This window comes from Pongo abelii, chromosome 19, assembly GCF_028885655.2.
Source record: "Pongo abelii isolate AG06213 chromosome 19, NHGRI_mPonAbe1-v2.0_pri, whole genome shotgun sequence".
Taxonomy (NCBI): Eukaryota; Metazoa; Chordata; class Mammalia; order Primates; family Hominidae; genus Pongo; species Pongo abelii.
The window spans coordinates 90,129,138-90,143,188 of NC_072004.2; the positions used below are offsets into that span (position 1 = coordinate 90,129,138).

Sequence of the window (14,051 nt, forward strand, 5' to 3'; positions counted from 1 at the left end):
GAGGGGTCCTGGAGAGCCACGGCTGAGGGATACGATGTCCTAAACCTGGAGCTTCAGGTGTAGCCAGATGCTTAGGAGCCCAGAAGGCCAGAAGTTCAAGAGGATTGAGGGGCACTTGGGGCCAAAGTCAGAAAGCCAGAGGAGAGATTCCAGACCAAAGGTTGGAAGGCAGCTATGAGGAGATTGGGTATCCAACCCCAGACTACAAGGCCAGGTACGGTGGCTCACACCTGTAATCTCAGCACTTTAGGAGGCTGACTCGGGAAGATCACTTGAGGCCAGGAGTTAGAGACCAGCCTGGGCAACATGGCAAGACTTCATCTCCACAAAAAAAAAAAAAAAAAGCCAGGCATGGTGGCTCATGCCTATAATCCCAACACTTTGGGAGGCCAAGGTCTGCGGATCACTCCAGGTCAGGAGTTAGAGACCAGCCTGGCCAAAATGGCGAAACCCCATCTCTACTAAAAAATACAAAAATTAGCTGGGCGTGGTGGCATGCACCTGTAATCCCAGTGACTCAGGAGGCTGAGCCAGGAGAATCACTTGAATCTGGGAGGCAGAGGTTGCAGTGAACCAAGATCACACCACTGCACTCCAGCCTAGGCAACAGAGCAAGATTCTGTCTCAAAAATAATAGTAATAATAATAATAATAATAATAATAATAATAATAAGTTCTGCATAGTCACGCACGCCTGTAGTCCAAGCAATCTGGGAAGCTAAGGCCTGAGGATTACTTGAGCCCAAGAGGTCGAAACTGCAGTGAGCTATGATTGAGCCACTGTTCACTGTACTCCAGCCTGGGCAACAGAGCAGACACTGTCTCTTTAAACACACACACACACACACACACACACACACACACACACACAGAGGTTCAGAGAGAAGGGAGATGCAAGCAGGGAACTACTGGCCCAGTGACAAGAGGCGTTTTGTCCTGAGAACACGCAGGAAGCTCCTACTGCTGTACCCCAGCCCACCAGGTGAGATCCTAGGAATACCTACATCTGGACTCTTCCAGAAACCTGTCCATTGTACCAGGGGGTCTACCTGAGGAAACCAGTTCATTGCTCAGGACTATTACCCCCTCGCTACACCCCCCACCTTATAACTATTTGTTGAAGGAAGGAAGGAAGAAAGGAAGGACCAGTTTTGCCCCTCACTCTCCTCCTTCTGACAATCATATCCATCCTCCATCTCTCCTTTCCCATCAAGACCCCAGCAAGTCCCTAGGGTGGGGACTGGGGATATAAAAGGATTAGGAAGGGCCAAACTCAGTGGCTCACACTTGTAATCCCAGCACTTTGGGAGGCCGAGGCGGGTGGATCACCTGAGGTCAGGAGTTCGAGATCAGCCTGGCCAACATGGCGAAACCCCATCTCTACTAAAAATACAAAAATTAGCTGGGTGTGGTTGTGAGTGCTTGTAATCCCAGCTACTCAGGAGGCTGAAGCAGGAGAATCACTTGAACACAGGAGGTGGAGATTGCAGTGGGCTGAGATCATGCCATTGCACTACAGCCTGGGCAACAAGAGTGAAACTCCATCTCAAAATAAATAAATAAATAAAAATAAATAAAAGGATTAGACCTTTCTCACCTTCTGCACCTGGAGCCACTTTTGCCATGCGTCACACACACCCTGTGACATCTTGACAAGGGAGTGAGTCTCAAAGAGGGACGCAACCCCCTCACACCCTAATCAGGAATGAGTGGGCGTGCAGAGGGTTATTTGCACAGAAAACCACAGCAACTGATAAGCCATGGCTTTTCCAGGACGTGGCCAGAGATGGCTTCTCGCTTTACATATCTGCAGACCATAAAGTAGGTCAAGAATCCGGGGTGAGGGCTTGGCCAGCCCTTTGGTCCCTGATGCATGTCAATAGGTCCTCTGCCCAGGGCACCATGCAGGTACACAGAGAGCAATCAGCCCTCTGCAGTAGGGAAGCCATTGGCTTCCAGGAAAAAGGACCAGGAATGGGGGCTGCCCTGAAAAACAAGGGGCAGATGCATCGAGGGTTGTGGGGTAAGCTTTCCTCTCTTGGGCATGAGCAACAAGGAGGGAACAGCACTGTCTGTTAGAACTGCCTGTGGCCAAACCCTCTGATCGTGGCCTCTCCCAGACCTGGCTTCCCCAAGGAGGAGTCCCCTTTGAAACAAGAACAGAGAATTCAGGCCGGGCACAGTGGCTTATGCCTGTAATCTCAACTCTTTGGGAGGCCGAGGCAGGCAGATCACCTGAGGTCAGGAGTTCAGGACCAGCCTGGCCAACATGTCGAAACCCCATCTCTACTAAAAAAATACGAAAAATTAGCCGGGCATGGTGGTGGATGCCTGTAATTCTAGCTACTGAGGAGGCTGAGGCAAGAGAATTGCTTGAACCCGGGAGGCGGAGGTTGCAGTGAGCCGAGATCACAGCACTGCACTCCTCCAACCTGGGTGACTGAGCAAGACTCTGTCTCAAAAAGAAAAAGCAGAGAATTCGCCAAGTGGTTCTGAGTAGCTGCTCCTCTAACCAAGTGCCTATGGGGAATACAGGGGAATCGGCTCTTCTGCAGGCCTTGCGTCCTCAAAAACTCATTTGAGCCTGTAATCCTGGTTTGGCCATTGACCTATACACAAGCCGGTTATCTCCCTGGGCTTCCCTGCCCCCATATGTGAAAGAAGGGATTAGACAGGTCATCTGAGATTCTCCCCGCCCTAAAGCACCTATGTATGTATGTATGTGTGTGTGCATGTATGTAGGGGAATGGTTGAGCCTGTCTTTCTGTCCTGGCCTTGTGTGCTCTGCTAGGGGACTCTGTCTAGCACCTAAGAACCACTCTCTGTTTTTATAAATCATAACTCTTCTCAGAAACCATTCCTGAGCCCTTTTAGTTCCCCTCACTTCCAAATGCACTTTATCTTTTCCAACCACTTGTGCTATGTTTCATGTTTTCCATCATTATTACATTGAATCCTCACTATAAATCTAGAGAAAAGTGATGCGGTTCTCATTTTTCAAAGAAATTAAGACTCAGAGAGCAAGTGATGTGTCCAAGGTCACATAGCTAGTAAGTGGCAGAGATTCAAACCCAGGCCTGGCTCATATAAGCCATGCTGCCTTGTGTCAGGGTCAGGGAGGGGCAGAGAAAGCAAGAGAGAGAGAGAGAGAGAGAGAGAGAAAACAGCCTTTAGATCCCATTCAGTGCTGACAATGAAGAATTGATAAAGCAGAGAATCCCGGAGCTGGTTGTCACCAGGGCATCCACTCCAAGGTTGTTTTTTAAACAAATTTCCCGGCCGGGTGCAGTGGCTCACGCCTGTAATCCCAGCACTTTGGGAGGGCAAGGCAGGCGGATCACCTGAGGTCAGGAGTTCGAGACCAGCCTGACCAACATGGTGAAACCCTGTCTCTACTAAAAATATAAAAAATTAGCTCGGCATGATGATAGGTACCTGTAATCCCAGCTGCTCAGGAGGCTGAGGCAGGAGAATCACTTGAACCTGGGAGGCAGAGGTTGCAGTGAGCTGAGATCGCACCATTGCATTCCAGCCTGGGCAACAAGAGCGAAACTCTGTCTCAAAAATAAAATAAAATGAAATAAAACAAATTTCACAATGAAAGAATGTTTTATCATGCACTGAAAACTGATTTAGTAAAGCAGGTAACTGATACCACCAGCCTCGAACATTTTCCAGATCTCATGCCCCTCTTCGGCAGTGTATGGAATGGGAATCTGGACCTCACCCAAGTTCTTGTCCAGGAATTCAGGCATAGGCAAAGCTTATTTCTGAGAAAAATAGGCGTCTCCAAAGAGTGAGTCTGAAAGTTTGTGTCTCTCGAATTTCATACGTTGAAACTTAACCCTCGACGTGATGGCATTACGAGGTTCAGCCTTTGGAGAGTAACTGGGTCAGGAGAGTAACTAGGTCTCCTGAATGGGATTAGTGCCTTTATAAGAAAGGCCCCAGAGGGCTGGGCGCGGTAGCTCATGCCTGTAACCCCAGCACTTTGGGAGGCCAAGGCAGGTGGATCACCTGAGGTCAGGAGTTCAAGACCAGCCTAGCCAACATAGAGAAACCCTGTCTCTACTGAAAATACAAAATTAGCCAGGCGTGATGCATGCCTGTAGTCCCAGCTACTTGGGAGGCTGAGGCAGGGGAATCACCTGAGCCCAGGAGGCGGAGGTTGCAGTGAGCCAAGATCGTGCCATTGCACTCCAGCCTAGGTGACAGAGTGAGACACTGTCTCCAAAACATCATATCATATCATATCATATATCATATCATATCCACCCAGTCTATGGTATTTTGTTATAGCAGCCGGGACTAAGATAGTGGGTTAGAGAAGACAAAAGGGGTCTTTGATTTTCAGAATAGAGCGCCTGTCATCTTTGCTACCTGCTCCTTGACAAAGTGGAAGAGCTGCAATTGAGGCTCCCCCTGCCTAGAAAATTTGATCTTTTTTTTAAGCACCCATTAATTGGCTAGATGTATTTGGAAAAAAAAACAAGCGTTTGTTCAGCAACAGGTAGGCTAAACTTGGGCATCCCCTTAGCTTTCATCAGATTCCCCGGTGCAACACACCTCCTCAACACACACACAGACTTTTTCCCACTACAAAAGTAATGTGTGTTTGTTAGAGAAAAACAGCGAAATACAGATGAACACAAAGAATGCATCTTAAGTCACTCCGAATCCTGCCACACAGAGATAACTGCTGTTAAATATATGTGTGTGTATCTATTACCAATCTTTTGTTCTTCTGTAGAAAAGCAATTTATTTCAGGTTAAATGAAGGATCACTCATGTATGAATTTACTTTACCAACTGGACTACTACCTTTATTAGGGCATTTTAATACAGGAAAAATATAAAAAGTATGGCAGTGGAGAGTGTTGATAATGGGGAAGGTTATACATGCATGGGGGAAAAGGGTCTGTGGAAAAATCCCTGTATCTTCTGCCCAGCGTTAATGTGAACCTAGAAATTATCTAAAAATTAAATCACATTTTATAAAAAGGAGAGACATGGCCGATAATACCAGCTCTGAAATACCTCCAGTTAATACTTTCTTTAAAAAGGTGAAATGCAGGCCAAGTTTGGTGGCTCACACCTGTAATCTCAGCACTTTGGGAGGCCAAGATGGGCGGATTACTTGAGCCCAGGAGCTCGAGACCAGCCTGGGAAACATGGTGAAACCCCATCTCTACAAAAAATACAAAAAAATTAGCTGGGCACAGTGGCATGTGCCTGTAGCCCCAGTTACTTGGGAGGCTGAGGTGGGAGGATCACCCGAGCCCAGAGAGGTCGAGGCTGCAGTGACTCATCATCATGAGCCCTAGCACTCCAGCCTGGGCAACACAGCAAGAACTCATCTCAAAAAAATAAATAAATAAAATAAAATAATTTGCTCACAATTACCTTTCTTTTTCTCTTTCTTTTTCTTCTTTTGAGATGGGTTCTCACTGTGTCACCAAGGCTAGAGTGCAGTGGTGCAATTATAGCTCACTGCAGCTGTAATTCTGGAAAATCTCCTGGACTCAAGTGATCCTCCTGCCTCAGCCTCCCCAGTAGCTGGGAATACAGGCATGCACCACCAAGCCCAGCTTATTGTTTTATTTATTGTAGAATAGGATCTTCCTATGTTTTCAGGTTGGTCTCGAACTCCTGGGCTCAAGTTATCCTCCTGCCTTTGGCCTCCCCAAGCACTGGAATTACAAGCGTGAGCCACTGTACCTGGCCAAGCAAATTATTTAAATAAATTTTTTAAAACATAGAAAAAGATTAAATGAAAAGTAAAAGTCTTATCTCCATTTCCCACCTACCAGACCCAGAACCTCAAAGGCAATCTTGTTGGCCTCTATTGCCTCCCTGAGAAAAGTTAATCATACTCCAGCAGATAAACCTAAGTAACATATACACATTCATCATACTATATACATCACTCTGCCCCTTGCTTCTTTTGCTTAATAATGAACTTTCTCACAAACAGTGAGACAGGAGAGTTCCCTTGACCCTTTTGCGGGTAGGAACTGGAGGGCACCAGCTCTGGGTCCAGTCGGCCACTTAGGCACCAGCAGGGACGAACTTTACTTCCTCGAAACCACTGGGTTCAGCCCCACGTGAGGGGGAGCACACAGGCAAGTGGGTGCTGGGGCTGGGACAAGTACTTTTGGGCTCTGGCTCCATGGCAGCATGGAGGGGTATGTTACAATTAAGGTTCTTTTAGGCCAGGCATGGTGGCTAACACCTGTAATCCCAGCGCTTTGGGAGGCCGAGGTGGGTGGATCACCTGAGGCCAGGAATTCAAGACCAACCTGGCCAACATGGCGAAACCCCATCTCTACTGAAAAAAAAAACCCAAAAGTTAGCAGGGTGTGGTGGCGGGTGCCTATAATCCCAGCTACTCCGGAGGCTGAGGCAGGAGAATTGCTTGAACCCAGGAGGTGGAGGTTGCAGTGAGCCAAGATCCCACCGTTACACTCCAGCCTGTGTGACAGAGTGAACCTCTGTCTCAAAAAAAAAAAAAAGAAAAGAAAAACACAATTAATGCTCTTTTAGCAGTTGCCATCCACAGATGGCTAAGTGTTAACCAGCTCAGTGGAGAGTCAAGGTGACAGCCTTTTTACACCCTGCCCTCTTGGTACAGAGTTAAGTGTTAACCAGCTCAGTGGAGAGTCACTGCTCTCTTGGTACCCGGGTTCTTGTCAAGTGTCCAGGAAGAATCAGGTCACACAGACTTGAAGAATGATGAATGCGGAGATTTTATTAAGCAGTGGAAGTGGCTCTCAGTGGAAGAGCAGCTGGAAAGGGGATAGTGTGGGAAAAAGGTGATCTTTCCCTGAAGGCTGGCTGGAGATAACCAGGCTCCTCTCTGAAGCCGTGCCATCTGAAGTTAAGCCGTGTCTATCCGTATGCTCCAATGCTCAGTTGCTTCTACTCTCTACTCTCGAAGTTCAGCTGCTTGTCTCTTCTCTCTTTCTCAGCTACACCACTCTGCTCCTCTGCCAAGGGCTTTTTATGGGTACAGGGCTGGGGACATGGTGGGCCAGGGTGGTTTTGGAAAAGGCAACATTCGGGCAGGAAAACAGGAATGCATGTTCTCATTTAGGGCCGCAGGTCCAGGCTTGAGGGTGGAGCCATCGCCAGGACCTCGCCCTCTTTTACCCAGTATTTTCCTGCTGCAACAGGGACATACAGTACATACAGATCTTCCTCATCCTTTTACTGTTTTCACAGTACTGCATTGTATGTATATTCTAGAGTTTACTTCACCAGTCTCTACTGCTGAATTATTTGTTCTTGCAAACACTACAATGAGCATCCTTATACACATATCTTGGTTTACTTTTTTTTTTTTTTTTTTTTTTGAGATGTAGTCTTGTTCTGTCACCCAGGCTGTAGTGTAATGGTGTGATCTTGGCTCACTGTAACCTCCACCTCCCAGGTTCAAGTGATTCTCCTGCCTCAGCTTCCCGAGTAGCTGGCATTACAGGTGCACATCACCATGCCCTGCTAATTTTTGTATTTTCAGTAGAGAAAGGGTTTCCCTATGTTGGCCAGGCTGGTCTCAAACTCCCAACCTCAGGTGATCTGCCTCAGTCTCCTAAAGTGCTGGGATTACAGGCATGAGCCACCACGCCTGGCCCTCTTGGTTTATTTTTGCAAGGAAAGCCATAGAGTTGCTGAGTCAAAGGAATTTGCACTTGAAACCTTAATAGATATTGTCAATTGCTATCCAAAATGGTTGCTCAATGTATACTCCCACTAATAGTGTATGTATGAGTGCCTGTTTCCCCAAATCTAAGCCAGTACAGACCATTACCAAACTTTTATCAAGCCACTATACATTATATTGTCATTGTATCGGTTAGGGTTCTCCAGAGAAACAGAAACAGCAAGCTATATATATGGAAAGAAAGAGAGATTTGTCGGCCAGGCGCAGTGGCTCACGCCTGTAATCCCAGCACTTTGGGAGGCCGACGAGGGAGGATCATGAGGTCAAGAGATCGAGACCACGGTGAAACCCCACCTCTACCAAAAATACAAAAAATTAGCTGGCTGTGGTGGTGGGCGCCTGTAGTCCCAGATACCTGGGAGGCTGAGGCAGGAGAATGGCATGAACCTGGGAGGCGGAGCTTGCAGTGAGTCAAGATCACGCCACTGCACTCCAGCCTGGGCGACAGAGTCAGACTCCGTCTCAAAAAAAAAAAAAAGAAAGAGAGATTTGTCAGAGAAATTGGCTTACATGACTGGGGGCTGGCAAGTCCAAACTCTGTAGGGCCGGCCCAAAGGCTGTAAATTTTCAGGCAAGAGTTGATGCTACAAACACGAAGCAGAATTTCTGCTTCCTCAGGGAAACCTCAGTTATGCTCTTAAACTCTTTCAATTAATCAGAGGACACTCACCCAGATTACTGAAGACTTAAAGTCAACTGCTTGGAGATGTTAACCACATCAACAAAGTACCTTCACAGCAACATCTAGATTAGTGTTTAATTGCATAAGTAGGACTATAGTCCAGCCAAGCTGACACATAAAACTAACCACATGTACACAAAAATATATCAACCTATTCATATCCTTTGTTCAATTTTCTATTGAAGTTTTCTTCTGAGAGCTCTCCTTATATGAGGGATATTACCATATGTCATATGTCTCGAAAATATCTTCCCTGTACCATTTCTCATTCGACTTTGTTTCTGGAATCTTCTGTCAACCAAAACATTTTTATTGCAGCAAATCTATCGATCTTTTCTTTATGGCATCTGAATTTCCTGTCTTGTTAAGAAGGTCACTCAGAGCCACTTTAGGAGCCATGGTAACCACCCCATTTATCAGGTTTTCTAAAAGCTGTCCCTGAATAATAAAGTCACAGAAAAGCAGCAATAGTGTACTTAGACAGCATTAGCCCGGCTCCCATCAAGAGGCCTGGATAAAGTATGATTTAATGTCATGCTCTGCGTTTATCAAGGGTCGATACAATGGCTTTAGAAAAAGCTTTGCATCTTCCGCAAAATTGCAATTGCCCATTTTGTTATTCAAGGCCCCTTGCAGAAGGATCCACTTAACAGATTCCTTATAGCAGTGTATACCAGGAGAAAATACTCAATGGAAAGGACTCAGGCATATAATGTCAGACAAGTACCATACACCCTACCTGGCTTTCCACTTTGCCTTGATTGTCAGGAAACCTATAACCAAACACAACGCTCAAACGCAGTAACAACCCAACCTCACTCTGGGGTGGAAGATTTGCCCCAACCCACCCCACCCCTACACACACACCCTATTCTTTGTATATTTTTTCAGGCACTTTCTTGAACTGCCTTCTCGTACTTGTGGGTTTGTTTGAAATCACATATCCCCATTGGAAGTGAATGAGGCACAAATACAGATATAAACAAAATGACTCAAGAAAGAACAAAGACGCTTGTCTGAATGGTGGCAAAGTTGACCCAGAGGTTTCTGTCTGAACCACAATTAATTAACTTTTTTTTTTTTTTTTTGAGAGGGAGTCTCACTCTGTCGCCCAGGCTGGAGAGCAGTGGCACAGTCTCGGCTCACCACAACCTCTGCCTCTTGGATTCAAGTGATTCTCCTGCCTCAGCCTCCCGAGTAGCTGGGACTACAGGTGCGCACCACAATGCCTGGCTAATTTTTGTATTTTTAGTAGAGACGGGGTTTCACTATGTTGGTCAGGCTGGTCTCAAACTCCTGACCTCATGATCCACTTGCCTTGGCCTCCCAAAATGCTGGGATTACAGGCATGAGCCACCGCGCCCGGCCGTAACATTTTCATAAATGCTAAGAGAAACACAAAGAGGGAAGGCATGGTGAAAAATCTGGACCCAAAGTTGACATTCAGCTTCTCCAAGCAGTGAAACTGGGAACCAACTTGGAGAAATTTAAGGAATTTTCAGCAGCTGTTGGGTGGCAAGGGAAGCTCTGATGGGTTATCTGTGAAAACAGAAAATCTGAGACAAGACTCAGTTAATTTAGAAAGTTTATTTTGCCAAGGTTGAGGACGTGCCCATGACACAGCCTCAGGAAGTCCTGACGACATGCGGCCAAGGTGGTCAGGGCACAGCTAGGCTTTACACATTTTAGGGAGACATGAGACATCAATCAAGATATGTAAGAAGTGCGTTGGTTTGGTCTGAAAAGGCGGGACAACTCAGAAGCAAAGGCAGAAGACTGGAAACACGGAGGGAGCTTCCAGATTATAGATAGTTGCATTCTTTTGAGTTTCTAATGAGCCTTTTCAAAGAAGGCAATCAGATATCCATCTATCTCAGTGAGCAGATGGGTGACTTAGATGAATAGATGGGAAGTAGGTTTGCCCTAAGCAGTTTCCAGCTTGAGATTTCCTTAGTGATTTTGGGGGCCTAAGATATTTTCCTTTCACATATCTGTCTCACAAGTCCGTGTGAAGAGACCACCAAACAGGCTTTGTGTGAGCAACATGGTTGTTTATTTCACCTGGGTGCAGGTGGGCTGAGTCCGAAAAGAGAGTCAGCAAAGGGTGGTGGGATTATCATTAGTTCTTATAGGTTTGGGGTTAGGCGGTGGAATTAGGAGCAATGTTCTGCAGGCAGGGGATGGATCTCACAAAGTACATTCTCAAGAGTGGGGAGAATTACAAAGAATCTTCTTAAGGGTAGGGGAGATTACAAAGTACATTGATCAGTTAGGGTGGGGCAGAAACAAATCACAATGGTGGAATGTCATCAGTTAAGGCTATTTTCACATCTTTTGTGGATCTTCAGTTGCTTCAGGCCATCTGGATGTATACGTGCAGGTCACAAGGGATATGATGGATTAGCTTGGGCTCAGCAGCCTGAAATTCCTGTCTTCTTATATTAATTTAAAAAAAAATAGTGGTAAAGTGTTGGGGTGGTGAAAATTTTTGGGGGTGGTATGGAGAGATAATGGGCGATGTTTCTCAGGGCTGCTTCAAGTGGGATTAGGGGCAATGTGGGAACCTAGAGTGGGAGAGATTAAGCTGAAGGAAGATTTTGTGGGAAGGGGTGATATTGTGGGGTTGTTAGAAGGAGCATTTGTTGTATAGAATTATTGGTGATGGCCTGGATGCGGTTTTGTATGAATTGAGAAACTAAACGAAAGACACAAGGTCCAAATAAAAGAAGGAGAAAAATAGGTATTAAAGGACTAAGAATTGGGAGTACCCAGGACATCCAATTAGACAGTGTCCAAGGGGGTTCAACATTATTGTTTGCTTGGTTGGTGAGTTTTGGGGCTCTATCCTTGAGTTTTTTTATGTTGTCATGTACCAGGCCAGATTGATTTAGGTAAGAACAACACTCTTCACTTAAAAATATACAGAGTCCTCTTTTTTTAGTAGTGAGTAAGTTGAGGCCTCAGCGATTTTGGAGAAAAGAGAAATGCAAAGCCAGCAACTATTTGTTAAAGAAGGATTAGAAATGGCTAGGAGAGAGTGAGTTTGATAGTGTGGTGGAGATAGCTGGGGAGGGGTAGAGGGTGGCATAAGAACGGGAACCAGAATAAGAGTGAGTATAAAAGTAAAGACCAGGACTTCATCAGGGTGAAAGTATTGGAGGGTACCTTGCCACTGAAGATCTTCTATCCACTTCAAGAGAGACTTAAGGGTGACGATTTGAGGTAAAACCAGGAGCCACTAAATACCAAGAGCCTGAGAAACTGCTTGGGTGATTTGACTAATAAAGGCCAGTCCATTATCGGACTGTATAGAGGTGGGAATGCCAAACCGAGGAATTATATCTGACAGAAAGGAAGAAATGACCACAGTGGCCTTCTCAGATCCTGTGGGAAAGGCCTGTTCATATCCAGTGAAAGTGTCTACCCAGACCAAGAGGTCAAGAGGTATTTCAGTTTCCTGACTCAGGGCATGTGAGTAAAGTCGATTTGCCAGTCCTGGGCAGGGGCAAATCCCCTAGCTTGATGTGTAGGGAAGGGAGGGGGCCTGAACAATCCCTGAAGAGTAGTAGAATAGCAGATGGAACAACTGAGAAGTGATTTTCTTGAGGATAGATTTCCATAATGGAAAGCAAATGAGAGATTCTAAGAGGCAGGCTAGCGACTTGTAACCTACGTGGAAGAGGTTATGAAATGATGACAGAATAGAATGGGCCTGTGAGGCTGGAAGGAGATATTTTCCTGGTACAAGAACCATTTGCCTTGTGTGGGAAGAGACTGATAGGTGGAAGTGTCAGTGGGGGAGCAGGTGGGAGTGACCAGATGAGAAGGAGAAAAGCTGCTGTGAGGGATAGAAGTTGGAATGCTAGCTGCTTTTTTAGCTACCTTATCAGCATAAGTGTTGCCCTGAGCGATGGGATCTGATGCCTTTCAATGGCCCTTGCAGTGAATGACTCCAGCTTCATTTGGAAGTAAAGCAGCCTTGAGAAGAGTTTTTATTAAAGAGGCATTAATGATGGAGGACTCTTGCATAGTGAGGAGACCTCTTTCTGCCCATATAACAGCATGGTGGTGCAGGATGTGGAAGGCATATTTAGAGTCAGTATAAAATTGACGCATAGACCCTTTGCAAGCGTGAGGGCCCAAGGCAATGAGTTCGGCTTGCTGAGAGGTAGTGGAGAGCGGCAGAGCACTAGCCTCAATGATAGATGTGGAGGATACTATAGCATAGCCTGCCTTTGCTGTTGTGTGGTGATTAGGCCTGGTGGAACTGCCATCAACAAACCAAGTATGATCAGGGTGAGGAACGGGAAAGAAGGAAATATGCGGAAATCGAGTGAATGTCAGGTGAATTAGAGAGATACAGTCATGGGGGTCAGGTGTGGTATCAGGAATAATGTGGGAGGCTAGCCTAAAACAGTAAGGTCAAGTTGTTTGGACAGAAAGGCTACAGGGCACAGTCCCAGCTCTTGTGTAAGAATTTTGACTGCATAGCCCTGTACTTTGGCTGTGTGTAATGAAAAGGATTGGGATGAGTTAGGGAGAGCCAGCATAGGGGCAGCTACTAGGGCAGTTTTTAAGGAACGGAAAGAGGAGTGGCAAAAGGATTTAGGATCTATGGGGTCAGCTAGGTTTGCTTTTGTGAGTTGACATAATGGTTTAGCCAGGATGGTAAAACTAGGTATCCAAAGGCAGAAGTACCTAACCATGCCTAGGAAGGAAAGGAGTTGTTGTTTTGTAGAAGGGGTTCGGGTTTGGGAGATTAGCCGGGTTTGGGAGATTAGCCGGACGCAATCAGCAAGGAGAGCATGTGTGTTTTCACAACGAATTACGCCGAGATAGGTAACAGATGAGGAAGAAATTTGGGCTTGACTGAAGTAATGGGGGCTGTCCGCGAAGCCCTGTGGCAGTACAGCCCAGGCAATTTGCTGAGCTTGATGGGTGTCAGGGTCAGTCCAAGTGAAAGCGAAGAGAGGCTGGGATGAAGAGTACAAAGGAATAGTAAAGAAAGCATGTTTGAGATCCAGAACAGAATAATGGGTTATGGAGGGGTTGTGGAGGGAGGTATTGAGGATAGGAGAGTGTATGGGTTTGGCACCACGGGGTGGATAGGCAAGACAATTTGGCTGATAAGGCGCAGATCCTGAACTAACCTGTAAGGCTTGTCTAGTTTTTGGACAGGTAAAATGGGGGAATTGTAAGGAGTGTTTATAGGCTTTAAAAGGCCATGCTGTAGCAGAAGAGTGATAACAGGCTTTAATCCTTTTAAAGCGTGCTGCAGGATAGGATATTGGCGTTGAGCGGGGTAAGGGTGATTAGGTTTTAATGGGATAGTAAGGGGTGCATGACTAGTCACCAGGGAGGGAGTAGAGGCATCCTATACTTGTGGTTTAAGGTGGGGAGATACAAGGGGAGGATGTGAAGGAGGCTTTGAACTGGGGAAAAAGATGGCAATGAGGTGTGGCTGTAGCCCAGGAATAGTCAGGGAAGCAGATGATTTAGTTAAAATGTCTCGACCTAATAAGGGAACTGGGCAGGTGGGGATAACTAAAAAGGACTGCTTAAAAGAGTATTGTCCAAGTTGGCACCAGAGTTGGGGAGTTTTAAGGGGTTTAGAAGCCTGGCCATCAATACACACAATAGTTATGGAGG

The 14,051-nt window shown here is 46.1% G+C and overlaps 1 protein-coding gene across 1 annotated transcript in view; it reads left to right on the forward strand.

Annotated features, from left to right (window-relative positions):
- RAB37 (RAB37, member RAS oncogene family) overlaps positions 1-14,051 on the forward strand; it is an 81,987-nt gene that overhangs the window by 42,712 nt on the left and 25,224 nt on the right. The window lies entirely within an intron of this gene.